The 26,987-nt window shown below is 40.8% G+C and overlaps 1 protein-coding gene across 1 annotated transcript in view; it reads left to right on the top strand.

Moving 5' to 3' along the window:
- The first annotated feature begins 200 nt into the window (after positions 1-200).
- ZNF366 (zinc finger protein 366) overlaps positions 201-26,987 on the top strand; it is a 65,366-nt gene continuing 38,579 nt past the window's right edge. The window contains exon 1 of the mRNA XM_045566110.1: positions 201-390. The gene's annotated coding sequence lies outside the window, so the exon portion shown is untranslated. The remainder of the gene's footprint in view (positions 391-26,987) is intronic.

Below are 26,987 nucleotides of genomic sequence, written 5' to 3'. Positions count from 1 at the left end.
GGCAGAGAGCATATTTGAGGAATTCCTTTTTTCAAAGATTTTTTTTTTTTTTTTTTTTTTTTTGCCCCTTCCAACATTTTGTTTAAGAGAAAATGAGATGTCTATCTTCTGTTTCCTTATTTTTTTTCAGGAAAGCAAAGGGTTGTTGACTTCCTCCCTCTCCCCTCCCTTCCTTCCTTCTTCCCGAAGGTACTCATCTGAGAAAAAGAGAACGAAGTATTGTTCCTGTTCTCTTTCTTAAGTCATTTGAAACACTGTCCCTGCGAGTTCTTTAAGTTCCCTGTAATCTGTACACAAGAGAAAGAGGGAGAGAGAGAGGGAGAGAGACACAGAGAGCAGGGATCAGGTAAAGGATTGAGGCTGCTGCAGCCATTCAGACCTCAGGAGCTGGTAAGTTACCCATGCACTCATTTCTGCTTCCATTTTGATGTCCCTGGGATGGATACTGCTGTGGGCATCTTCAACAGAAAATATCTTGCTGGGTGTAGTCTTTAATCAAAGGGGACGACTGATGGATGGCCCAGAATTTCAGCTTATACTTTTTTTTTAAAGAGAATATTGATGCTTTGCAGAGCTGAGGCTGCCAGAACTGGAAATAGAATTGCACTGGGGCTCAGGAGGACACTGGGTTAAATCTGAATTTTGGCACAGATAACGTGGCCAGGTTATCCAGGAGCCACTGGAGTGTGTGATGTGTCCCACTGGAGAGTTCACTCTTCCTCAGCTCTGTGTCTTGGGAACCTTATCAGGGTGTCTGTTAAGAATTGTGGTTTGCTCTGGAGGTTTTGTTACATGTTGTCTGGATTGAGGTGCCCTTCTCTTGTTCTTTTTTTTTCCATGTAGCATCCCCCCAAAAGAGGACTGTTACTTTGTGACTGTTATTGTGCATCACTGAAAAAAGAAAGGAATGTCACTTTGAAATAGTAGTGTGTGTAGGGGGGGCTTATGTGCTCAGGTTCCACATGTGGATTCAGTGTAAATTTATTATTTGCTGTCAATGGAAGACGTCATCTGCCACACAAAAGAAGGCAGAAATTTTGGGGCATATAGCTTTAGCTTTGGAAAACAACATGCAACTAAAATGGGAAGATTAAGATTCACTTGTGTCAGTAGGAGGGAAAAAGCTAAGCTGTAGATGCAACTGAAAAACATTCAGCCAGTGCCTGGTTTTCCAAGCACCAAATAGAGTACTGCAAGCTAGTCAAGCTCATACACATATCTAGTTTTTAAAAGTCTAACTTGCTTCCATTAAGTTTGTCATGAAGGATAACGTTACCAAGAACTCATCATGGCAAGCCATGAGGGAGCTGAGATCATGTTGTCAAAATAGGCCAGCAAGATCACTCCGAAAGACAGTGTGTGTTTACTAATGCGAGTAGTTTAATTTAGAGAGCCGCTGAATGGGTGAAAGGCAATGGCCAAGCATACTTTTTAAAAATATTCATTTCTGTGAAATTTACTGAGTGAAATGACCTGGGCTATGAAGAGTATGATAAAAATATCTGGACTCTTATTTTTAAATTAATTTGGCCAATCTATGCTTTAGCCACAATCAAGTAATTAATCTTTATTCGCAACTGAGCCATCATCTTAATAAGGACGAGAGAATATGATAGAACTGGACTGTTGTGTAGGTTTTGTTCCATTAGTCAGACCTCCTTTCTCTTCTCCTTTTTACAAGAGATTTTCCTTAGGAGCACCATAAAACAAACAATGTAAAAGAGACGTGATTAGCATTTGCCGGCTTGAGGATGCAAAATTATTCTAGTAACAGTCGACAGTGGTTTCTAGCTTCCCTAGCAGCGACCCTAGCCACTCCATTTTCGTAGATCTTCAGGTCAAAAGGTAGCCGGGGCTGACCGTCTTGGGCATTATTGCATCATTTATCAGCAATTTTGACCCCAGAAGAAAACTCAGGGCTGCGATCTTGACTTGCTCCTTTCAGTTTCATTTCTCTTGATAATTTAATTTTGTGCCCAATTAAAACAACATCACGCAACGCTCTCTAGTTTTGGTGATTGAATAAAAGCATCAGATGCAATAAGAAACAATTGACAGCAGAGTGCTCAGACTAAAGACAAGGAAGGCAAAAGGGGTAGCCCAGTGGCCCAGAAAACAGCACCCCTGCTAGCACACATCTTCATTGCGGCTCGAGATTAAGGAGCTGGGGGTAAGCTATTTTCTGTGAAGGAAAAAAATATATGTTCAATGTTTCCATTCAAGTTAAATCATTGCCATAAGAGTATTTGTTGGATATTGGGTAAAAAAAAAAAAAAATCAGCTACGTGAAGAAAAAAGCCATTGACTAGTTTAGTCTAAGTCGCTACTACTCAGTCTCTCTCTACTCAACTCCAAGGAGTGAGTTGGCATTTGTGGAAACTTCCAGTGGATGATTCTTCCCTGGGGTCATCAGAGGCTGTTTCGTGATATCATTGGGGGAATTCCAGTTTGGAATGATCCAGAATTTGACACAGACAAGATTTCATTAATTTATTTCTGCCTAAACTATACACACAACTACATTACAAATTTAATTTTAAATCATGTTAGGTCTGTGTGCTGGGATGTGAATCAAGTTACAGTAGAGTACAGGCTATATTCGTCATACAGATTGGGTTTGAATTCCAGCTTTGTCTCTTACTGATTAGGGGCCTTAGCCCACGTGTTTAACCTAAGTCTCAGTGTCCCCAAGTGTAAAATTGCATGAATACAATAGAGTTGTTGTCAGGATTAAATCTGATTATTGATATAAAACAGTGAACACAATTCTTGGCAAGTAATAGGAGTCAATCATGTCAGTTGTAATTTTTAATTCATATATTAACCCTTCAGAGTACTGTATTTTATTAATGTAGAGACTAGAATGAGTCTTTATAATTCCTGTGATTATTCTTGCTTAAGACTATACCAAGGATTTATCAGAACTAAAATGATTTCTTGTAGCCTTAGAGTTGGGCACATATTGAATGAAGATATTATGAATTCTTATAAATAAGAAATTCTTATAAAATAAAAGGAGGTAGAGTTTAATGTATTGATACTCATTTTGCTCATGGCGGAAATGCCAGATTTAGCTTCGTCGATTATACCAGCTGTATTCAATAGAGCTCAATGCAGGGGAAAGTTTGTCTGGGATGAAAGTTTTCTATTTAAATGAATGTGTGAACAGATCTTAATTATATTGTAGACATTTATCCCTTTCACCTACTTCCCCAAGCTCGAGAGCTCTGTGTCATGGGTGACCTTTTCCCTGGCCATGGAAGGCTGTAGACACCTTTTTTGGAGACCACAGTGACTGTGCCATGACTCAGCCAGAGAGAAAAGGACTTGAAGCGACATTCTCCCCCCCACCCAGGGAGGAGCATACTTGGAGTTCTCTCTCCTCAAACGTTCTGGCAGCAAGCCATTCACCCTCACACAGATAAACAGAGCACTGTATCCCCATGTGGGTGTGTGCAGGATTGGGGGTAGGGTACCTGATTGACCCAACTGCTATTTTTCTCTCACTCTAAATTTTAAGACTTATATGCCCATTAGTTTGTCAAGCAATAAAGATAGTTTTACTTAGGTCTTAGTTAAATATCCCTCCACTTTCTGAAAGCAAAAACCAACTAGAATCTACTACTAATAAATAACCTCTTGTTATTATAACCATTGAGGACCTTTTGTTAGAATAAGAGGCTTCATGCAACAGACATTTGTTTGGACACTAAACCTTAGGAAAACAAATTGAAGCTGAGTTGTACCGCACTGATGTGCAAAAGGTGCCTTCTCGTGTGGCTTGTGCATGCAGTAGAAAAAAGACTAGATGGGGAGTCAGAACACTTCTGTTCTGATCCAACCTTTGCACTCCTTATATGCGTGACTCGAAAGATTTCTTTACTTGCTTGGACCTTAGTTTTCTTGTCTATGAAATGGCAGGCTGGACTACGTAAGTGATTTTCAAGACGGTCTATGTGTGAGAGTGTGTATCAGAATTCACCTGGGTGGGGGATGAATTCTGGATGAGTGTGAGATGCTGCTACTGGCATCCTGTGGTTCTCTAAGATGAAAGGTCAGTGTTTGCTCCACCTTCTTCAGGATGACATTGACATTAACTATAAATGCAGGTACTCAGAGCCATGCTTTTAAACAGGATTCCAACTCAGTATTGGCCATTCTTTCTAGAACTTAGTTTTGAATATATCAATTGTTATTCTAGAAGTGATTAGTATTATGGAATAAGGAATGTCCTAGCAATCTGATGATACTGATTAATGTTCTATAACCATACATAAATTATAAAAGGTTGATTATAGATTGATAAATATTATAATTCAATATAAATAGCACTTTTTGATTTATGCATGTCTATATTATTTGCATCTTATAGTGAGCATGTATCCTTTGTTTAATAAAAGTAGACAGATATTAAACCTTTTCTATTCACTTTTTAAAAATATTAGTAGATTTGATCTCATAAGGTTTTTTTTTAAACCTTTTACAATGTGTGCAGTGCTGAGACTATTTTAGAAGTTAGATCCTTGTCCTTAAATTGATAGTGACATGGAAAGACAAAAAGATTGATAAGGGTGTTTAAAAAACCAGCACTCACAAGTTACATTAACTCTGCTTTAATTATAAGGAAAATACATACCTTATAGAAAAAGCTGTTCTGAGGTTCGTGATTTTGTCTCTACCTAAATCACTTTTTTTCCTAATATATTTATATGGCTAATGAAATAGAGTGGCAATGGGCATAGGTATAGGTCCTACAGGACCATAAAGACAGCAAATATTTTGACATGCACCTCGGAAACAGCTAGCCTAATAATGACTGGTCTTTTAGACTATTCAAATACCAAATACATTTACATAAAGCAATGATATTTAGATAAAAGAATAGGAACATGTCTTCATTAGGTGCTGTGCATAACATGTTCACTAGAAAGTAAGTACCACAAGGACAGGGGGTTTGTTTTGTGCATTAATGTTTGCCCAGAGACTACAGGAAATAGCACATAGCATGCAATAAATGCATAAGAAGTATTTTTGAATAGATGAGTTAATGAATAAGTGGGCTGTAGAGTGAAAGATGCTCTCTTTATATAACACTAAGTGAAGTAGTTAATGACTAAAAAAGTTAGTCAAACTTTTTTGGAGTCTAGACAATGCCAAACTGCCAACTTGACAGATTTATCCCTCACCTGAATTGCCTGGAATGGGGTTGTTTTGCTGTTGTGTGCATGGGGCTGATACATGTATATTAAACTGTCATCTTGGCAAGTCCCCCGCCCACTTGTTCATGGAAGATTAGCATTTATAAGATAGATACACAGAAAAGACTGTTGGTTGCATTATATTTTCCATTTATTTTCTGGGCAGATGATGGGTTAGCAAATCGTTTTTGGCAAGAGAGAGAATGGTCATTTGTTTTTCCTTGACTAAAAGAGCTGTGAGCCAGGATTCAGCCTTGTAGGAAATGCTCAGAGCTCTCTGGTCTGTTATAGGCACAGGCTGTAAATCCAAGTTAAAGGAATGCCACTTGGACTGAGTTTACAAAACACCATGGGGTGAATTCAGGGAGAGAAATGTGATGTCCTTGTTGAGCACGACACCCTTTCCTTTATTTAATTAAAGGCAATGGGGACAGCTAAGATGAGCAAATACCGGATTGAGGCAGTTTTACACTTATTTGGCAAATTTAAAGTGATAAATATAAATGCCTAATGACAAATGGAGATTTTGGATGATGCTGATTATGTTGGGTCCAAGGTTTCTGTTGTTAGTAGTAGAAACTGAAAAGCTCTCTCTGTTCACGTTGATAAAGCCTATTTCCTCAGCGTCAAGTACCAGGGGCACACAAAGACAGTTCTGGACCATTCTCCCTTTTTCCCCTGATATGTTATGGCTCCATTTTGACGTTATTCTGTGATGGCCACTGATACTAAGTGGGAGAATGATTTAACGCTACTACCACCACCGATGATACATTCACGGAGGAGTCGTTGCCAGGTTTGGGGCCTACTAAGAACTTTATATACATCATTTCACTTAACCCTTCCATTCTAAAAAGGAAGTGTTTTATTCTCCTCTTGGCGATGAAGAAAGGCAACCACCTTGCTTAACAGAGTAGAGAAAGTAAATGATTTGCTCAAGGTCACTGAATTGATGTTGCTTGTTTTCAGGTTTCTCATTAAGGGGAAGTGTCATCTGTAGCTAATAATTAAGTGTCCTTTAAAGCAGTGCCCATTAAATGTGGTCTAAGGACCAGCCGCCTGGCATCACCTAGAAGCTTGTTAGAAATGCAGATTCTCAGGCCCTGCCCCAGACCTACTGAACCAGAATCAGCATTTTAACAACTTTTCCACATGGTTCCGTTGCACATCCAATTTGAGCAGCACTGCCTTTGGATCTTGATCTATTGCACACAGATTGAACCTGGAATGTAGATCCCTATTCTGAGGAGTTACAAAGCCATTTGTTAACTTTAACCTTGTCCAAGACAACATAATTCTAATAAGATAGGCATCACTAGATGAGTCTCAATTCTATTCAGCTCTGAGCAATGTTAGGTGTGATTTCTGTGGTCTCCCTAGCAAGTTAACTCCATACCATGAGATCCTAACATTCTCAGAGAGGAAAGGGCTGGGATATTGTTTTTCAGGTACGTTTGGAGCACCAATCATCAGAGTCACCTGGGGCAGGTTTCCAGGCCTTTCCCCAAATCTAATAAATCTGGGGAAGGGACCAAAGTGCTGCCTATTACCCAAGCTACTGGCTCAGGGTACGAAAGTGCCTGGGGAGAGCAGTGATGTGTAGTTTGTGTACATGACCTTACAAAAAAGTTGAGCTTTTTTCAACAGCTTAAAAAAATATTTAAAAACAATAGTGCATGCGTGCAAGACAGCGCACCAGAGTCCTTTCAGGAAGAAAAGGGACTCTGCCAGCTTCTTCCCTTGAATGCTTGTGAATGGAGGCAAGAAGTCCTGCTATCTGCCAGGGGTCTTCCTCAGAGGAAAGAGGGAAGACCCCAGTCTCCAGCACCGCAGCCAAGGAGGAGATGCCAGTACACGCACCTCACTCTTCCCAGTTAGACGTTTCCTCTGCATCGGGGACTCACCGTTCTCTCTTGGAACAGAAATCAAGAGGGGACTATTGTTGGAGGGGTGGGGGAAGGAAGCAGGGCAGGAAGAGAGCGAGGGAGAGGACCGGAACAGCCTCTGGTTTGTGCAGCCTGTACACACCAGGCCTCTGCCTGGATAGAGCCTGCGGCTGGCCCCCCACCACTGAGGCCCTCTGGCCTGCTTCCACGGACGCGCAGGGAGAGGAGGAACTTTGGGTTTGTAACAATCTCACGAAACACCCACCACAATAGTGCCCACCACTCGTTTCTTGCTAACTGTTTTTCTAGTTCAGGCATTTTCTTCCCCACAGTGTAGTTAGTGGAGCATCTCTCTCTCCCCCTCCGCTCCCAGAAAACTTTTTCAGTTTAAAAAAAAGCACAAAGAGGGGTCTTCCAGCATTATCCTAAAAGATGTATATATCGAGCACTTTTAAGGAGCACTATACTTAATCAAGATGGGGTTCCTGAAATGCTAGAACTTGAATTCTTAGAGTGAGGACCACGCAAGAAGTTTTAAGAGGCTGCTAGTAGGTACATCCAGAATCTCACCGCCTTCTACCTGGTTTTCAGAGAGCTGGGCAAGGAGGGACTGTCACGAGCATCAGAGCATCATCTTTCATGACATGGGGAGATATCCAATGATGGAGTAAGCAAGTGGGAGTCTCCTCTGACATGGCCACAGCCCTCCTGGCACTACAGTGATGTCACGGCACAGTCACCTGCCTCAGGTTGGGTCAGGGTTTCCAGGGACAGACAGTTCGCATCTTCTGGCTGCAGCCTGGGCTCAAGATTTGAATAGGGATATTGGAGAAGGAGCAGAGAGCCCAGATTTAGGGAAAGAAGGTGCAGCTCAATTCTGCCCCCTTTTGAGGAAGGCAATCCCATTCAGCGTGTCTTCACAAGCTCCATGTGCTCAGACACATCTGACTATTTAGCATGACTTACATTGGCTCCTTTCCCCCTTCTGAGTCTCCCAGGAGAGGGATTTCAGCATCACCTCTTTAATACACGCAGTTGGGAAGGACATTTAATGGTGAGCAAATCCCATCTCAGAAGGATTAGGACAGAAAATGCCAAATGTATTTGTTCTTCAACCAACATGGATAGTTTGGGAAGGGGAGTTGGTTTACCTAATAAAGTGCTATCTCTTAAGCACATGGTACACGTGCCTCACACTTGAGTGTACACACACACACCCATCTATCCAGGATCATTGGCTCTTATAAAAGATTAGGAGCCAGTAGGTTAGCTCCAAATTGTTTATTTGACTCAAGAATGTAGTGTCTGATTTTCAGTCCCCTACACTTCCAGGTTAACTGTCCTAATTATATTTTTCTTAGGGATGTTAAAAACAGTTTGAATATTGTTAGCTAGTGGCAGCAGGGAGAAGGTGAGAGAAGATTTAAGTGTTATTGCAAACAATTCATAAAGCACTTCATTCACTACTGTGTGTCATTTTGAGAATGTAAGTAATACAGGAAAGAATGCTGTGCTTGGAGTCAGAGGACAGAGGTTTGAGTGTGCTTACTGATGCGTGAATGGATGACAGCAGCAAATCCAAATGCATATGGGAATCTGGTGTATGATAAAAATCGCATTGCATATCAGAGGGGAAAGTTGGATTACGTAATTAATAGTGTTGGGACAATTAGATAGCTATTTGGGAAAAAAACTTGTATTCCAATTTAATTTCTTAAATTAAAATAAATTTCAGATAGATCAAAGACTTAAAATGTTAAAAATAAGAATATACTGTGAGCCTAAAATTCTACTAAAAAATTGTCTTTAAGAAAATGAAAACATAAAAATACTAGAAAAAAAGAGAGATTTGGTTTTTTTGAATCTCAGAGTAGAAAAGGTCTTTCTAGTTTTACCCAGAAGCCTTAATATTTATTATACATTTTATTACAGTAAAACGAAAAGCTTTTGCAGGATCAAAATTCAATAAAGTCAAAATACAAACAAAAAATGGGGGGAAGCATTTGCAATGTGTATCACAAAGAACTTAATATGAACAGAAAAATGAGCAAATCATGATGCACATATTTCACATAAAATGAAATATAGTTGTCTCTTAAACATGTAAAAAATAACAGATACTCATCTTAATTCATAATAAGAAAATGCAAATTAAAACTATGAGATACCATTTTTATCTACTTGATTGGCAAAGATGGAACATTCATTAGCATACTTGTTTCAAGGGCTCTGGAAAGTGCTCTCAGACATTTTTGGGGTAATTGTGAATTAGCAAAACTTCTACAGAGAGCATTTTGTGAATGTCTGTCAAAATGTAACATTACTCCTCTTGAAATTTGCTCCACAAATATGAGATGCAAAAAGACATACCTACAATGCAATATATCCACCACAGCATTATTTGGAACAGAAAAAAAATAGCAACAGTACAATTGTCCATCAGTAACAGATTGGTTAAAGTAAGTACAGTACATCTGTGCAATGGAATATTATGCAGCCCTAAAAAATGAGGGAACAGAATAGCATCCAGAAATGGACTCCAGGTATCTGTCCAATGGATTTGACAAAGGTGCAAAGGTAATACGATGAGGGAAGGATAGTCTTTCCAACAAATGGTACTGAAACAATTCAATGTCTATATATAAAAGAAAAAAATGAACTTTGGCCCTGACCTCCCACTATATACATCTATTAACTTGAAGTAGATCATAGATCTGAATGTAAGAGTTAGAACTATAAAATTTCTAAGGGTAAACACAGGAGAAAATCTTTGTAACTTTGGGTTAGGCAATGACTTAGTTCTGACACAGTGCACAAACAATAAATGAAAACATTGATAAACTGGACTACATCAAAATTAAAACCTTTTGCTCTTTAGTAAAAGGATACCATTATAAAAACAAGAAGACAAGCCACAAACTAGGAGAACATATTTGTAAAACATATATCTGATAAAGGACTTGTTTCCAGAATATATAAAAAGCTCATAGAATTCAATAATAAGGCAAACAACCCAATTTTAAAATGGGCAAAAGTTTTGAATAGATACTTACACACACAAAAAAGATACAAAAATAACAAATAATCACATAAAAAGATACATAATACCATTAGACTGTGAAAATGTAAACTATTAATAAAACCATGATGAGCTATAACTGCACACTTAGTAAAATGTTGAAAACCAAAAAGAGAAAATACTAAATGTCAGTAATGATGTGGAGAAACTAGAGCTCTCATATGTTGCTGGTAAAAGGGTACTGTCACTTTGGAAAATAGTTTGGTAGTTTCTTAAATGATTAAGTATATATCTATCATACTACCCAGCAATTTTACTTCTGGGTAACTATCCTCAAAAACTGAAATCATAAGTCTACATAAAAACTTGAACACAAATATTTACCCTAGAATTATTCATAATAGCCCCAAACTGGAAACAATCCAAAGGTTCATAAATTGGTGAGTAGATAAACAAACTTTGTTATATCTATGCAATGGAATACTACTCAACAATTAAAAAGGAACTACTGATATATGCAACAATGTGGATGAATCTCAAAATCATCACTGTGTGTGAAAGAAGCCAGACACAATATTATTAAAGGAATCAGGCATGCAATAAATACTGAATTATTTCATATATATGAAATTTCTTAAAGTACAAAGCTATAGAGACAGAAAGTAGACTAGTGGTTTTCTGAGGCGAGGAGTGAGAGCAAGGATAGACTGCTAACAGGCACAATGAAACTTTTTGGAGTGATGAAGTTATTCCAAAATTAAATTTTGATGATAGTTGCACAACTGTATACATTTTCTAAAAGTCATCACACTGCATATTTTAAAAGGCATGAATTTTATATTATGTAAATTATGCCTCAATAAAGCTATTTAAAATAATTGGGAAAAACAAAAAGAATGAGGCAGCTCTGTACATTCCCGTAAGGGAGCGCTCTCCAGCCTGCGCAGTTAAGTAAAATAGCCAAGGTTGCTTTCATTGCAGACAGTGCTATCATTTTTGTAAAAAATATATATATATACTTTTGATATGTATAGAATAGCTCTAGAAGGATACAATAGACTTACTGTTAACAATAGATTTTGCTTCATGCATGCACATGTATGCTCACTCACACAAGAGGGTGGAGGGAGAAAGACAGAGGAGTTTTTTGAGACCCAGGTCAGCCGCACCAGCTCTGTGATAGTGGGCAAATGTCTGAGCCTTTGTTTCCTCACCTGTAAAATGAAGGGCTTGGATGAGTTGATCTCTAAGTACGCTTCTGATTTCAAGTTCCATGCTCTGAGAATTTCTTTAAGGAGGATCATCTATATTCCTCTTGTCCTTTGCCTGCCAGCATGTCGCCAAATGCCACATAGAAAGCCACAACCAAAGGCTTTATTCCTTCTCATTCAGTTGCCTCTCAATTTATTGGGTCCCCATCCTCTTGGCCACATGTACAATACAAGTGTCAACCAGGGTGAGATGGCAGCCCAGAAAGCCAGGGGGGATGTGGCAAGACAATATAGAGGAGTGGTTACGACCCAGGTCTTAGGGGCAGCTGCTTGGGATGAAATCCCAACCATCTTACTGGCGGGCAATGTGACCACGGGTAGTTCACCTCTCTTTTCTTCATCTGTATGACAGGTATAAAATAGCATCACACTCCGTGGGTGGGGATTAAGAGTGTTAATTCATGTAATTGCTTAGCACAGTACCTGCCTCATAGTAATATTTAATAAATTGTTAGCCCTTTGAATTATCAATCTGAACCCCCCTGCTCACGGACCAGGAGCTTTGCTGGGGCTGAGGGGAAAGAGAGGCATCTAAGTGGACAGGTGTGGACTCATTACTATGTGAACTGAGATTCCAGGCAGTGATGGAAAAGCTTGTTTGTTAAACCCAACAACCCAAAAGGAGAGGCTGGAGTAAATTCTGCTGCTCCCAAACCAGTATCACTGAGGAAAACTTCTTCCAAGATTCCATCCCCTGGAGTCAATTTTATCCTCAAAATGTGATGGATGCAGGCTGTAAAATTATAAGATTGTGACATTATGCGGGGGATTGAGCCAGTTAAGTTATAGTGAGTTTCCATTTATGTGATAAATGTGCCTTAAATTACCTTTGGATCAAAATATTATTAAATATTAATATTAGGACCATTGCATAACCTCCTTTCCATGGTAGTCACTCAATAAATATGAGTTGCTGCTTCAGATCAAAGCAAACCAAACAAAAAAAATCTTCACTTACTGTGATATGTGCACACCCCTATTTCCCAACTTTAGTCCCAGTGTAGTGCAGCAGGGGTTGTGTCTAAATCCAGACAATTCTCTGTGGGTCCTTCTACCTTCAAGTGTCTCAGCCATAGATTGGCAGCCTTCCCGCCACCAAAAACCAAACCAAAACAAAGACAACAACAAAACTCCACAACTTTTTAAGGAATCGAATTTCCCTTGTGTATATAAGGTGACAGTAAACTCCTTTTTAATACTCTTTGCCTTATGCATTATCAGATCACATTCTAGAACTAGATTCTGGAAGGCACTGTTTGGTTTAGTAGTTTCCCCTGCTTACTAATTCTTTCATGTGTGTCTGCTCTCCTTAACTTCATTAGGACTATATTTGTCAGGGACTGTCTTAAATTATTTTTGTACTTTCTAGGACAAGAGCCCTCCAAACTCTTGTTAGTCTCACATAATTCTCTCAGATCCTTTGAAGTAACCTCTCTTGTTATCCCCACTTTAGAGATGAGGAAACTGAGGCTCAGAGAGGATAAATGATTCAGCTGAAGTCATACAGCTGTGTGGATCTTCGGGGGAATGTGGAGTTATTACAAAGAGTCTATGTGTGGATGTCAAGCACTTAATGCTTTTGGATTGACGAAATAATGTTTTAGAGGTATATGTACCTCTGTTTTTCAAATTCGGTTATGTTATAGTAATTCATTCATTCATTCAACATAAATTAATATGAAGATGTTACTAAGCTCAATTTAACTTTTGATTATTTGTATTTTTTCTAACTCATTAGGGATTTTCAAAATGAGTTTGTTTTTAAAATTTACAAAGGAAGTCCTTGAGCTGAGAAGTCTGCAATCCACTGAAGTAGACCAGAGCTAGGGTTCACTAACAAATTGTTCTGAATAATCTGGGTCCTCTGGTGCAAAGAACATTTCAATTCTTAAATTGCTACCTATAATAAGTTTGTATGTTTGATTAGAAAGTGCCTGGAAGTATTCATCATTGATGCTTCATTTCTTCCTTCATCTAACAACTATCTCCCCCAAAACTCCTTGCTCCTTTCTTTATTATCTGTGTGAGCTTTGAGAGTTTGCTTAAGCTCTTTGTGTCTAGTTTCCTCACTGACAAAATGGGCAAAAGAGCAGTACCTATCTCATGGGGAGCTGCAATAGCTGCATGAGTTGATAACGCATGTTAATGCAGGAAATCCTCAGCAAATATGATGGCTGGTGAGCACCACGTGCAACTGTTTTTGACACAGTTGGGGCTCAATAGACATTTTTGGAATGAATTAATCAATAAATTAAAATGTAAAGTAGGATTAAAGGGCGGTTCTAGAGACGTGATTCCTCATCTGTGTTTCCTTAGTCAAAAGCAGGCAGTCAGGACAGCTGCTTTTACACAGATGCTGTGTTTCGGGAACATGTACTTGAGTGAGCTCAAGCTAGAGAGCTCATGATGTTGCTGTATTTTCTGGCCCAGCAGACTTTACCAGTCTATCAACTTATCTGCTAGATGCATCAAAACATGCATTTAAGGGATCAGGCGAGAAGAGTCTGGGCCTAGAACTGATATGAAGTACAGGCTTTGCTCTGCGTTCAAAACCGTAAGAGGAAACAAGCCCATTAGACTGTCTAAATAGGAGAGAAGCAATGCTCTCTTGCCATAAACCAAAATGCTGAGGACCACAGTTATGAGACGGCCAAAGGAAGTTAGAATGACCTTTCATAGCAGGCTCAATGTTAGCTTAAAATTTCACTTTCATATCATCCCATGGATGGCTACTTAGCTTTATCACATAAACAAACTTCTACCTAATAGAAACAGTTGTTTTGTGCCCCCCCACCCTTTTTTTTTTTTTTTTTTTTTTTGGTGTTTGCAAAGTGAAACATTTTTTTTTTTTGAGACAGAGTGTCGAGTTGTTGCCCTGGCTAGAGTGAGTGCCATGGCGTCAGCCTAGCTCACAGCAACCTCAAACTCCTGGGCTTAAGCAATCCTACTGCCTCAGCCTCCCGAGTAGCTGGGACTACAGGCATGTGCCACCATGCCCGGCTAATTTTTTCTGTATATATTTTAGTTGGCCAGATAATTTCTTTCTATTTTTAGTAGAGACGGGGGTCTCACTCAGGCTGGTCTCGAACTCCTGACCTCAAGCGATCCACCCGCCTCGGCCTCCCAGAGTGCTAGGATTACAGGCGTGAGCCACCGCGCCCAGCCGCAAAGTGAAACTTTGAGGGTAGGAAAAAAGAACCTATTGCTAGACTTTAAAAGATGGGCTGCCCTGAGTTTTTAGAGCCAGCTGACATTTTTCTTAACGAAGGTCTCAGGCAGATGGGCCAATGAAGAAACAATCAGCTTCTCGGAATCGACTGCTTTTTCCAAGACCAGGCAGTAATAATGACGGCAGCTAGTGCCCCTTGGCACTCCCATGTGGGGAGGCTCTGTGCTGATGCTACAGACACCAAAGCAGTAAGACCCAGTTTGAGCCTTCTAGAACTTTCCAGTAGTGGTTATACTCACTGGAGATTAATATACTTCCCAGTTACCTCCATTCACTGGCCCTGTTTCTACCACTGGGATCAAATGAAACAAATCCATTTATTTTGTCAGCTTGAAGTACTTAAACATACCCTACCAAGAACGCAGGCCTCCAACATACTTCCTTCTGAAATACCGGGAGACTGCAGCAGGCATCTCAGTAGGTATGGGTGTATGTCTCCTCTCCAGCAGGTTGCATTCCTCTGTATACTCTCTAATTTGTCCCTGTCTGTAATGTTTGACCCAGAACACTCCCTCCCCCCGCCGTCCCGATGGTTTTGGCCAGTACAGAATAGAGCCACAGCAACTGCTGGGATTCTTACTCAAAATGCCCAGTGAAGGGACCTGGAATAAATAAATAAGAAACTTGGAATAAAAATGATTGGTCTGCCTTATTATTATTCTAGATCCCAGCACTAATCTTGTCTTAGGTCTTTCTCCTTCCTCTGTATAACCATAAAGATATCTTCTTATCAGTGTTAGGAAAATCAAATACTAGGACAATTACTATTTATTGAGTGTCTTTTTCTGGTACCAGGTGCTTTAAATGTCTTATTTTTATGAAATATTACAAAAACCCTGCACATTGGGCTATTGTTATTTTTTTATCCTCATTTTCCATATGAAGAAGCTGAGGCTCAGAGATCAAGCAACCTGCCCCAGTTGAAAAGGGGGAAACCTAGAGTTCAAACCTGGGGCTGCCCGACTCCCAGGTTTATGCTCCGTCTACATTGATCAGCCTGTCTGTGATATAACTCTCTTGAACATACTTAGCACTTTGCCTGGCTATACCAGGTGCTCATGTTACTTTCCCTTTTTCTCATCATGCTTCCTCTTCTCCCAAATAACCACATGAAACCTAAAAATGAGGAGCAGGGCTTCAAGTTGATAAAAGTGTACACCAGATCCCCAAAGTGGTCAGATAATGTGAGTTCTGAAATGATGGACCTTTAGTCTCTAAGCCCCTTCCATGGGGCTGTGGGTCAGCTCTACATCTGTTTACTAGGCCAACTAGTTTACTATCAAGGAATGTTGGGGGGTTCTTTCTAACCAATCTCCACCCCGTATAGTTTTTCCCTATTTCTTCAAATAATTCTATTCACTCCCCAAACCAGTTAAATTTAGTGTCTTTTGAGAGCTCCACAGCACCTCAGACCTGGTCCTGCCTCCCTGGAACCCTGAGTCCACAGGTCAGGACAAGATATAGACAGCAAGTGCCATCTCAGGGGGAGGAAGGAAGTCTCAGAATGGGCTTCTCTGTGGCTTCTCCTTGGCTCCACTGACCCATGCTGGGATCCTTTAAGCCCTGCTGAAAGCTCCATGTTATATTTCCTACAGCAACTGTCATACACAAATTCAGTAGTTCTCAACTGGGGGCAATCCAGTCCCCCTAGAGGCATTTGGAAATAGGGAGAGTGTTTTTTGGTTATCACAATGACTAGGGGGCACTATTTGGCATCCAGTGGTTGGTGGTGGGCAAGGATATTAAAGTTCCGTAATGCACACACAGTCTTGCTTGATGAAAAATGAACCCCAAATGGAAATGCTGTCCCCCTCCTTGAGAAGGTCAGGGCCACTACTGTCTTCTCACCATTGTCCCTCCATGCCCAGCACAGTACCTGCCCTGGACGGATGCTTCATACAAATCTCTTGAATGAAAGCTCTCCCTGTCATCTTGCATGTCTCCTTCCCCACTGAGGTTCTAAAAGAGGGCTGTCCTACTTGCCTCTCATTTTGAGAACTGACTTCAAAAGTGGAGGCCTTATTCAACTTTATCTCATCTGTATTCTATTCCTCTTTCCTTCCCCTACTCTCAAAATTTTCAACAATCTGAAGGCGCACAGCCCTAATGAATGCCTTCTAAATTGGTCAATTATGATTTATCCTTTGAATAAAGCTAAAAGACGTGGCTTTTCAGAGTAATTTTAGGTAGGAACTTTTATTTCCAAAGTAGGTTTAAACACTCTCAAATGGTATTAGGTCGATGGTCTAATGGATTAAGTTGTTAAGTGATTAACTCAAAGTGATTTAGCCAAAGCAGCAACAGTGGCCCTGTCCGCTTCCCTTCTCACACCCTTGAAGCTGCAGCCTGGAATGGGGAGGGGGAGGGGGGGCTCTTAAGAAGCCAGTGAGGAAAAAGCTAAGGCTAAAATGTCAAGAAGGCTGGTCCCAAGCAGATGAAGGGCTCCAGCTCCCTCCAGGACAGGCGGATTGCGAGGACAGCCAGCACTGAATCCCCAGAAGATCCTGTACTTGACCCCAGCTCTGTGATCGCAGCATGGTGCTGAAGCATGAAGTATTCTCTGTGGTTGGAAATTTTCAGAGTTCGTGGGTTTTACTTTCTGGCTGATTCCCTTGAGAAGACCCTTAGCTCCTTTCCTTTTTATAAATTTCAGAGAGAAGATTCTCTTCCCATGAGATGGGAATTCCCAACTCTGCTCCACTCAGGGACTCTCCCATTTTTTTTAAAGGGTGTTAGGGAATAATTCAAAAGGTCTTAAAACAAAGTTCATTCTTCTCAAACTGAAAACAACCCTCTGAAGAGTAGCATAGCTCAGGGCCGGGTAGGATGGGCTGGGAAGAACCATGAAGCAGAGAAATTTGGTAAGGGAGGAAAGAACTAGCATTTGTTCAGCGTTTTCCGTGAGCCATGCACGTTACCTATTAGGTACCTTATTTTAATCTTCCTCCAGATTCATGAAGGAGTACATTAGATAGACTGGCTATGCTCTAGTAATAAACAACCTCCAAATCTCCACAGCTTAAAAGAAAGAAAGAAAGAAAAAACCCAAGGATTAATGCCTCACTTCTATTACTTATCTATTATATAGACGAACTGTGGCTTTGACCCAGGTCATCTTAACTTTAAGCCCCAGACTGACAGAACAACTATTACCTGAAATATTTCAGGTTGCCATGGCAGAGGGAAAGAAAATTGTATGGAATCATGGACTACTTCTCAAAGATTCCACAAAGAAGTGACAAACATGTCACTTATGATCACATTTTATTATCCGAAGTAGGTCATATGGCCATGCCCACCTACAAAGGGGATACGGAGATGCGATCCAACCACATGCCTGGAAGAACAGCTAGAAATATTTGTTGCATCAAGGGTTATTACTTTTGTTTTGTAGCTGAGGAAACTGAAGGCTAGGAAAGTCAGTAAGTGGGGGAGCCGGTTTGCAAAGCCAGGTTTTATGTTGTTGTCTCCCGAGATCTTTGCTCTCCTACGGTGAGTATATTCCACAAACTCGCTACATACCTGGTGCCCAACCTCCCCTCTCAAAGGTGTTGCTGCGCTGAAGTGTTCTTGGGGGTTATGAGGGTATGCATGTACACCGGGATGTGGACTGGTTAAAGCCAAATCAAAATCATTGTGGATCAGCCATTGTTTCATTTTATCCATTTCAATTCTCCTTTCAGGGGTTTGACACATTCAGTATGAAATCATATGTAACAGAATTTTTATCTTTGAACATATGCCAGATTTTTCTTTTAATCTTTGTATCAAGTGTCATAAGTTTCCTTGCTTATTGCTTTTATTTGTTAAATAATAAGGAAAGGACCACTCTGTTCTTAGTTTGATAAGACTGCAACTGGGTGGATGTTTATAATCCTGGGGAAAGGATGCCCAAAATTCCCTCTATTACTTTCAGCCAAAACAGTCTCTAGGGGAAAAATTTTTTTTGCTCAAAGAAACAATAAAATAACAAGATTGATTCCACTAGCCCTTAGAAAATCAATCCCAGAATTTCATCTCCTTGAAGCCTAGAGGAAGCTCCCTGTAATGTCAGTTCTTCTTGCACTTTTCTATTCCAAGTACCCTTAATGGGAGAGAAAAATCTGAAGAAGAAATCCTAAGTGGTCTGCTACAGATGGAATTTCAGACTTTAATTTGTCCTGCTTTTTTGCATTCTGTTCCATAACATACACATTTGTTTGCATTTAAAAGGTTTTAAGTTACTCACCACTACATAAAATTGATAGGCCAGAAGATACACTAACTTATTCTGTGATTTCCACCAGCCCTAGGAACTTGACCTTAAGCCTTCCCCATCCTGTAACAACAATACACTTATCTGAAAGCAGGTCCCTGAGGGAGAAGAGCAAGAGTTGCTGTCAGGTTGAGGGTATGGTGGGTGCCCTTGGCAGCTACTGTACCCAAGAAGCCAGAGATGACAAGGGTAAGAAGGGAGAGTGGGAGGGGGTGGAGAGGAGGGAGAAGAGGACCATGAAATGATACCAGGAGACAAGGAAGAACCCCAAATATGGCCCCAATAAGTACATGGAAATAACTCAGAACTAATTTACTGATTAACACTGATGTTAAAAAGCTACATTTTTTATTCATTATATTTTTCTTATCCATTAAAAAAGATGAAATGCTAATACTTTGTCTGAAGCAAAGCAAGTTGTAGCCTTAGGCAATTTGTTTAACCTTGCTGGTGTCCAATACATAAAGCACGAACTCCAGTGCTGCTCAACCTAATAGAGAGCAAAGTCTTTGAAGGAAGAGAGTGCAATTTGGGTATTATGTATTATTGAACAAAATGTCTATTTAGGTAGGAAGCTCTTCCAGTAGCATTATATGTGACTACTTAGCTAGTAGTCAACACCTGGTAAAGCTGGTTGTTGAAGTTTCACAACAGAAGGGACCCAGTTGTTGACCACTTAAAATAGAAAATAAGAGAACAAAGAAACAAGCCAGGCAGTAGCAAACAGCATGCACTGTTAAGGCAGTGACTTGGTTCAAAGAGAGATTCCTGAGCTAAAGAAGGCCTCATTTACTGGAATGGAAAAATATAGGGCCAGGAAATTGCTCAGGTCTCCTGTCTTTTCCTGTGCACATGGAGATGCACTATGTGTTGGCTACTGTTTTGGATCAGAATCTCAGTTTTAGAAATAGCCCAAGTTGTGTCCTTGGAAAGGGAGAGAGTTGTGTGGCGTGGGGTAAAGGAGGGGGAACTGGAGAGGATGTTGGGAGGAGCCAATGAGATGCTCTCTGGATCCCAACTCTTTCCTTGGGCCTCACAGACAGTCGTCAGAACTGAACTGGCAGACTGGGCAGCCAGCCTGGATGCAGGGAGCCTTCAGCTGTCCTGAACTAGCCCAGAGTTCACAGGCCAAGGCAGGCCAGCTCTGCATGCTCAACGCTGCATGGCTGCTCTCACCCAAGTCTGCCAATTTTTCATGTGCTTAAGCTGAACTTCAGTCTCTCATTCAGCAGATATTTACCGGGCAGCAACCTCCTGCCAGACACTGCTTTAGGCGGCAGGGACATGTCAGGAAACAGAAGACAAACATTCCTTTGTGCATGGAGCCTGTATTCTAGTAGACGGTCATGGACAATGAATAGACTAAGCTGTATAGTATGACAGAGAATATGGAGAAAAATGAGGCAGGGAAGGAGAGAGAATGGAGTATTTGTGGGGTAGGGTTAGGGTGGCCCCATAGCAAAGGTGATACTGAGTGAAAATTTAAAGGAAGCAACAGAGAGAGCTGTGCAGGTATGTGGGGAAAAGCTGTCCAGGCAGCAAGAACAGCCAGTGCAGAGGGCCTGAGCTGGGAGAATGTCTGGTGTGTGCCAGGGACAACCAGAGGCCACAGGACCTGATGGCGTGAGTGAGGGAGAGTGTGGGAGGGTGTGAGGTCAGAGGGGTGGCAGGGAGTGACATCACGTGGAGCCTTGCAGGCTGCTGTGCAGACTCTGGCTTTTACTCTGAAATAGATGGAAAATGGCTGGAGAGTTTTGAGCAGGTGGCAAGATCTGATTTACAGTGTAATGGAATGGGTCTGGCAATTGTATCGAGTAGGCTAACAGGAGATCAAGGTGGAAGTAAGGGGAAGAGGTAGGAAGCGACTACAATAACCTGGAAGGAAGCTGTTGTGGCTTACCCTGGTAGGGGCAGTGGAGGTGTGAGAAGTGGTTGGATTCTGGACAGACATTGAAAACAGAGCCCATAGAATTTGCTCATCCATATACCAGAGCCCTCGGGTGGCCTGTGTGGGAGGATGCTAGCTGTGAAGGTGATGGATGTGTCCCCTCTCCACTCAAGAGGTATTAATAATAAAGGGAGGAAGAGACACAGCTAAAGCAGGCCACATTCTCATTGTTCTTCCTTTGTTCTTTTCTGTTAATTGAGGGTCTATTATGGGTCAGACACTATAGTGACCCTGACCTAACAGGATCCCTGCCCTCATGGAACAAGCAGACTACTGACAGAGTCAGATGTTAAATGAATAATCACACGAATAAATGGAAGATGACCACTCTGACATGTGCTGGGTGTCAAAATGGGTACATCTGCCTGGTCAGGGGGTCCCAAGGAAGGGATGATGGAGCTGGGAACTGAACAAATATGCACCAGCCGGGCAGAGGGAGGCAGAGGGAGGAGAATAGTGTTCTGGGCCAGGGAGCGGCCTGCGCAGAGGTTCTGGAGGGAGGGGCACAGGGTGTGTGAGGAACTGAGAAGGCCAGCATGAGTCGAATGCAGAGCCCGGGGTCAGGGGCAAGACACTGCTGCAGAGACGGACAGGAGTCAGACTACACAGGGCGTGCAGGCCATGTTCAGAGTCTGAATTTTCTCCTAAGATCGGTAAGAAATGACTGAAGGCCTTCAAGCTGGGGAATGGCACGGTCAGGCCTGCCCGTTGACAAGCTCACTATGGCTGCCGTGTGGAGAATGAACGACGGGAGTGCAGCAAGAGAGAGGTGGGAGGTTGCGCATGAGGCAATAGCAGCAGCTCAGGTGAGAGTGTGGTTCTTAGACCAGGGAGTAGGTTGTGGAGATGAGGAGAGCATAAATGCAGAGATCTGAAAGGTATTTAGAAAGTAGGAATGGCTTTGGATTGGCCACGAGGGTTGATGGAGAGAGGAAGCCCAAGAATAATTACTAGTGTTTTGTTTAAAATTATCTAAGTGGATGTAAGACTCAACTATTGTAGACCTCACCTACTTGTGTTAGACTAACCCACAGGGAAAGTCAGAAAATTTACTTTTCTTACAAATCTTTAAACATAAGATGTGCTGTAGGATGATTTAGTGTCCGGCCTTACCTACAAGAGATTGGTGTGACAGATGACTTCCCCAGCCCTCTCCAGCCCCATGGCCTGGTTGTAAAATGAACTAATGGAATCCCGCATCTAAAACACAGTAACTGAACTACTGCTGTCCAATAGAAACATGATATAATTCAAGCCATAAAGGTAATTTTTTATTTTCTAGCAGCTATATTAAAAAGTGAGAAGAAACAGATGGGTTTAATTTGGATAACCTATTTTATTTAACACAATAAATAAAAAATACTAATATTTCAGCGTGTAATCAATAGAATAATTATTGAGATACTTTTATTTTTATTTTTTTTACTAAATATTTGAAATCCAGTGTGCATTTTACATGTACAGCCTGTCTCGATTGAGACTGACCACATTTGGGGTGTTCAAAGCCACACATGGCTAGTGAGCGCTGAATTGGACAGGACAGCTCTAAGCCACCAGGCCACCACACAAGTCTTAAAGCCATGCATGAGGCTCTGGAAATATAGGTCCTTCTATAGTAATTTAGAAAGTAAGTAAGGCCTTAAATAGAGCCTCTTAAATTTTAACATTGAATACTTTGTCATTAATTAGCTGTGGGTATTTGAGGACATCCGTTTACCTCTCTCTGCCTCAGTTTACAACGAAGAAGTGTGGTGGGGCCGGATAATGTGTACCTACCATTTCAGTCTTAACAATCATTGACTCCAGGTTAAGGAAAACCAAATAATGTTTCCTTCTCTTTATCTTGTCATGGCTACTGAGGAGACCTTTCCCTCCAACCTTCTAAAGTCTTCTATGATATTTGAACAAGGTGAGAAATTGACTAGTTCAATAGTAAACTGACAAAACTCCAAGAATGGTTTCATTCCAAAGCAAAAAAGCTGTATTTCCCAGAGGAATTTAAATACTGACCAGCTATTTAAATGTTAATGAAACTGCTGATTTTTTAGCTACAATATAGTATTGCAGCTAAGTTTTAAGAAAAAATCCTTACGTTTAAGAGACACATTCTGAAATATTTATAGATGAAATAATATGATATTGTGGACTTACTTCAAAGTCAGCCTAATTGGGAGGTGGGGGAGTGGGGAGGGTATAGACGAAATGAGTCTGATCATGAATTGAAACTGGGTGGGAGGCATAGGAATTCATTATGGGATTCTCTCCACTTTTGTAATTTGAACTTTCCCATAACAAAAAGTTTTTTTTCAAAGCAGCTTTTCAGACCTTCTTAGGTTGTACTAATGGTCAGATTTCAAATGTTCCCCTTAAATACTGTGTATGCCTCAGGCAAAAGCCTGCGTGAGTGCCAGGAGCATGCGATTCTTGTTTAAAAATACAGTAGAATGAAGCCCCAGGCACATAATTCCCATCATAGTTTGAATATTTCTGGTGCTTTTAGTGGTGACATGACTTTGCCTTCTTGTCCTTCCCTTTGGGTACAGTTTAGGGTCAATATTTATAAGCAAAAGGCTGTGCCTCTTGTGGTTCAAGGAGAGCCTCAAACTCTGCCAGAGCTCTGCAGGTGCCCAGGAGCGCGGCTGTGCATCACCACCTGGACAGAGCACACTGCATGCAGCACACAGAAAGGCGCATATGCTTGGCTCACAAGCGCAAAGCATGTTACTTTTCCCTCGTGTTTTGGAAGCTCCATGCTATGGAGATATGCAGGGGCTATCTGAGGAAGGAAGTCAGAGGGAATGTGACCTCAAAGGCCAGGAGACCCAGCATCTTGGACTCACAAGGGAGAGGTATATAGGTCACTTGTCATCTTGGGTTGCCTGGGCACTAAGTGTCTGGCATAAGGCTCTCTCATCTTCAGGGAGAGATTTCTGGCCTCCTCCTGTCTACCTTGCCCTGTCGAACATCAATAATAAGGGAGGAGGAGCTGGACTCCACCTCCAAGTTGTTACTCAAGACAGTGTGAGGAGCTGAATAGTGAATTGAGAGCACGGGACAATCTTGCAGGGCTGATGCCTTCAGGTGCACTCGCCTGACAAGCTCAGATCTTCTGGCTTTGACTCCACTGGATGCTTGACCCCTCTCTCACCAAGAACTGAAGAACAGGCGCTCATTTTTACTTCCAAGGGAAGATTATTGCTAATTTCTTTTAAACAGTGTCTTCAAAAAAAGAGAACAGGACTCAGTCTGGGAATGTTTTCCTTTTGCATTTTCATCAGCCAAAAAAGTATTGAGTTTAGGGTACCAACATATGGCACAAATGTTAATTTTAAGGAAAATTTGGCACACTCAGCACGCTAAACTGTGCTACTTTCTACACATGTGATACTTGGCTTCAGTGATGGCAACACAGTGCCAGATTTTCTTAAATGTCAGGCATTTTAAGAAATGATTTCTCAGAATTAAAAATTACACACAAAAAAATAAGTGGGAATGCTACTGTGCTGTTTCTAAATAAAAGGAATTTGACCCCCGAGAGAAAACAAGGCAACAATGGACTGGAGTCCGTGGTGGACCATGGGTTGATGGTCAAATGTCAGCAGTAAACTGTTTTAACTTCAAAACAATATGCTGTAATCCTATAGAACTTAATCAGATGATATTCTGCAACAAAGAATGTCCAAATCTTTGAGGTAAAAGGAGTGTATGTGGTTTCCCTTGGAGATTACCACTGTCTGTTGAAAGAACTCACTTAAGCTACCTAAATCAGATGAGCAGGTGAGAATTATTCAGAGGAAAAGAGTTCCCCTTCTGGATTAAAAAATATATATATTTAGATGAAAAGTCTCAGCCAACTCTAGCATTTGGTGGTTCTCATGATCAGAATAGTCTGGTGCTGAAATATGTTGGGCCTGGAACTCTATATGTCAGCCATCCCCAATCTTTTTGGCACCAGTGACCAGTTTCATGGAAGGCAGTTTTTCCACGGGGGGTCAGGGGTGGCCCAGAGGTTGGGGACTGCAGCTATATGTGTCCTTACTAGATTTCCCTTGACCGTTTCAGTTTATTACGTTCACCTTAAGTTCAGATCTGACTCTCTCACCTCCTGTGGCTCATTAGCATCCACATGCTCCTGAGGGCTGTTTTCTAGGTCGTCATCCACATCAGAGATAAAATGCTCATGTCAAGATTGTTCTGTTTCTGCTTAGGAGTGAGAGTCTGGATTCCTAGTTATTTTCACATCCCTATAACAGGGAGAAATCTAATGGTGTACTTCCCAATGGATTGATGAAACAGCACAGGGGAAGAGGAAACTGGGACTGACACAAAGCCTTACAAGGACCAGGATAGTCCTGGCAGGAAAGTGATACATGAGCTGGGATTCCAGACCCTTGGACTCTAGAACTTCAAAACTTGCATATTTTCCCCATGCCTCTATCAGATGGAAACATTAATAAAACCTAAACAAGAAGCAAATGAAAGGAGTCATATAAGGTAAAAAGATATATTTAAAGAAATGAGCAATTTAAGTATAAATAAGGTTGACCTTTCTGGAAAACAGTTTAGCAATATGTATTAAGACCTGAAAATTCATATGCTTTCACTCCGTAATTCTATTTCTAGAGAATCTAAGGAAATGATGATGATGTAACAAAGATTTATGAACAAAGTTGTCTACAGCAGTGTTATTTATGCCTTGTGTAGAAATATATAGTAAATAATCAGCATTGTAAAGGAAAACATTCATGCATGGTAAAAGACTTAAAGAAACAAACCAAAATATTATCAATTACTCTTGGTGGTGGTAGTATTGATTATTTTAATTTTCTTCCTTAGATATTTCAGTCTTAAATTTTATAATGGTAATGAATTTATATTATTTAAAGGTCATTAAAAATAAATTATAGAGAATTGTTCACCTTAATCTAATTCTGGTGCCAATATATTTTGTCTTTTAATATGTCTTGATCAATAGCCAGCTTATCTCAACTGTTTTCAGGACTTTCTTCTTGTTCTCTTGCTCACCATGAAGCTGTGTGGGCTTTATAGTAAAACTATCTGTCAATAGCCCTCTAACACCCAGTGAGCTGAGTGTTAGAGGTGTTAGGGTGTTCACACAGGGGGCTCATTCCTCCCTTGAATACCCCCCACATTCTTTGTCCACATGAAGTTCACAGACATGAATCACCCAGGGCTCTTTTCTTCTGGAGTAAGAGACACCAAGGACACTCCAAAAGTGTGTCCTGCTTAGTCCTCCCTAAAAAGTTCTAAGGCAGGAACATTCTTTACTCATGCTGAATTTCTCATTTGTTTCTACAGAATAGGGGTTCATTCAGAAAACCCAAGGGTTTTAGAAATTATAGGCAGTTCTATAAACTATAGGCTGGATTCACCCATATTTTGTTCTTATTAAATAGACCCAAATGAGCTACCTGTGTCCAGGTGAGCCCCTCAGTAGAAAGGTGTTTTATTATTTATTCACTCCATTATTCACTCATTCAGCTTAACTGTTTCAGGTTAGCCTCACCATTTCTTCAATCAAAATAAATGAAGATGAAACCTTGATGGGGCCATTTCCAAAATGCTCTACTACATGATGTTATCAAATGTACCCTTTTTATCAGAAAGCCAAAGAAAGTTAATGATCTAACAGAATCAGCCTGTAACTCATAACCAAGACAGAAGGGTGGGAGTGGAGGGGAGGGAGGAAGGGAGATGGATTGATTGAAATCAACCAGAACCAAGTCATTCCCAACCACTCAAAGTCAAAAAGCTTCAAGGAACAGAAAATAGGTTCTGAGAAAACACTTAAAACAACTCTTTATTTTGCCAAATCTTCCAAGAAAATATTCTTTACCTAAAATCTTCTTCTTCTAGATTTGGTCTATAGTATCCAGGCTCTCAGAATAGTCCCCTCAGTATCTTAACTGGCTTTTCCTCACCACCTCATCAGTTTGTCACACAATTCTCATTCAATTTAGATCCAGCTATTTCTGCACACTTTTACATTGATTTGGAAAGTGTCCTTCACACTTTGGTTTCAGTCTCTACTCATGAAATGACATTTGCATTAGGATGATTTAATTTCATGAATGTGATTTTGGCCTTCGATGAGCCTGGGGCCTTGTCTGCTACATTCCAGACATTGTTGCAAAACAAGAGTTTGTGGGGCTGCTTACAT

This window comes from Lemur catta, chromosome 12 (genome assembly GCF_020740605.2).
Source record: "Lemur catta isolate mLemCat1 chromosome 12, mLemCat1.pri, whole genome shotgun sequence".
In the NCBI taxonomy this organism is placed as follows: Eukaryota; Metazoa; Chordata; class Mammalia; order Primates; family Lemuridae; genus Lemur; species Lemur catta.
Note: the sequence above shows the minus strand (reverse complement) of the source record. Positions and strands in the feature narration are given on the sequence as shown.